The sequence below is a fragment of the Palaemon carinicauda genome, chromosome 21, assembly GCF_036898095.1.
Source record: "Palaemon carinicauda isolate YSFRI2023 chromosome 21, ASM3689809v2, whole genome shotgun sequence".
Taxonomy (NCBI): Eukaryota; Metazoa; Arthropoda; class Malacostraca; order Decapoda; family Palaemonidae; genus Palaemon; species Palaemon carinicauda.
In genome coordinates this window covers 62,948,068-62,950,567 of record NC_090745.1, presented here as the reverse complement: position 1 = coordinate 62,950,567, position 2,500 = coordinate 62,948,068, and positions in this window count along the sequence as shown.

Below are 2,500 nucleotides of genomic sequence, written 5' to 3'. Positions count from 1 at the left end.
ATTGTTTAGCGGGATAGCCAACCGCGTGGAAAGAATTTGTGTTTTTTTTTTCTGAGTGTTTATTATCAAAGTGGTTAAAATTTTCATTTATTAAATATATTGTGCATTAAGTGAATGTGCTATTTTGTGTGTGTGTTTTTTTTAAAGTGAAGTGAAACTTACGAAATTTTAGGACAAAAGCGTGGCTAGCTGAGCACGTGTTCATTTCAAAACATGGCCAACCCGATATAACTCAGCCCATCGCCGTGTTTCCGGACGAAGCCAAGGTTTAATATTGTCTGCAATTATTATCTTTGTCAATTGTTTACCAATTTTATGCAGACCCGAGATTTTAGTCGAATTATTGTACATTGGTAAGTGATTCACGCACATCAATCATTTAATCTTGTGCATGGAATATTTTATCATTTATCTTTAGTGCTAGGATACCGGCTAGTCTCATGTCGGAACTTTTGGCTTACGATTCACGTAAACGTTTTACAGCCGTGAGGCATAATTCTGTAGAGTAACGGTAAGACCACGTGGCGTTCCTTATTTCGATTTTTTTTCCTTTGATAGTAAGGGTTCTTAATTTCATTTTATTACTTTCGTGGGATATTATTTTCATGTACATTATTGATAGGGATAAATTTTTCATTCATTTATATTGTGCAGTGAGTGATTGTTTAATTTTGTGTTAAAACTGAATTGAAATTTACGAAATTTTAGGAAGAAACCGTGGTAGACTAAAACACGTGTTAATTTGCTGTGTTGGTAACCGTAAGCACACGTGGCATTCTTTATTTCAATTTTTCCTTTTCACAGTAATGGTATGCAATTTCATTTTGTTACTTTCGTGGGATATTATTTCTATGTACATTTTTGTAAGGGATAATTTTCGTAAGATTGTGTAATATTGTTAACCTAAAGATAAAGGATTTATGATATCACATTCAATTTAATTTTTTCAGTCAGGGTATAGGATCATTTAGATAAAATATTTGGAGGTGTAATTTTTTAAACTCATTTGTTTTTATTAAAGGGAAAGTATGTAAAGGGGTTGATGTTCTTAACGAAGCATTAAGCAATATTCGTGACATTGTTTGTTTATTTAATTTGTTATACTTTAAGTATAAATACAAACTTTGCTTTAAGTCACAGGGTTGCAAGTGGTGGTGTTGCAAGAACGCACCCACACATTTTTACAAATCCATTTTTTCCTTAAGACTAGCATAGGAGGGTCACACATCGTGGAGATTCCATTTTTTTCCTTAAGACTAGCATAGGAGGGTCACACATCGTGGAGATTCCATTTTTTTTCCTTAAGACTAGCATAGGAGGGTCACACATCGTGGAGATTCCAGTTTTTTTTCCTTAAGACTAGCATAGGAGGGTCACACATCGTGGAGATTCCAGTTTTTTTCCTTAAGACTAGCATAGGAGGGTCACACATCGGGGAGATTCCATTTTTTTTCCTTAAGACTAGCATAGGAGGGTCACACATCGTGGAGATTCCATTTTTTTTCCTTAAGACTAGCATAGGAGGGTCACACATCGTGGAGATTCCATTTTTTTTTCCTTAAGACTAGCATAGGAGGGTCACACATCGTGGAGATTCCATTTTTTTTCCTTAAGACTAGCATAGGAGGGTCACACATCGTGGAGATTCCATTTTTTTTCCTTAAGACTAGCATAGGAGGGTCACACATCGTGGAGATTCCATTGTTTTTCCTTAAGACTAGCCTAAGAGGGTCACACATCGTGGAGATTCCATTTTTTTTCCCTTAAGACTAGCACAGAGGGTCATTCATTGTTGTGATTCCATTTATTTATGACTAGCATAGAGGGTCATTCATTGTTGTGATTCCATTTTTTCAAAAGACTAGCATAGAGATTCACCCATTGTTGTGATTCCATTTTTTTTATGACTAGCATAGAGATTCACCCATTGTTGTGATTTCATTTTTTCAAAAGACTAGCATAGAGATTCACCCACTGTGGTGATTCCATTTCTTTTTATGACTAGTATAAAGGTTCACCCATAGTTGTGATTCCATTTTATTTCGTCCAGCATAGTGTCACCCATAGTTGTGACCTCATTTTTCCCTGACTAGCCCAGAGGGTCACCTACTGTATAGTGGTGATTCCATTTTTTATTGTGTAGTACAGTGGTCATATATATCATTACTTGTTTGGATGCATTACAACCGGACAGCCTAAGCTCACCCATTTTTGTGGCGCTGGTTTTCAAGTTAGGCTCCTGTTCAATTACTTGCAAGGCTTGCTATATTTGGTGATAATTCTTTCTCGAAGGGCATTTTTCGCAGCCTGTGTGCATTTTCCCCAGCTCCATCTTCATCCTTCCTTCCACGAGACTCTTGCGTAAGGCTAGAGCGTCTTTCCCCTCCGTGTAATTTCTTGCACGGTCAACACCGTACCTTGTTCTGTTGAGTTTGTTCTTGTTGCTGTCTCCACAAAAGATTAGCAAAATGACTGCTGCTGAGATTAGCGCATTTGTGGA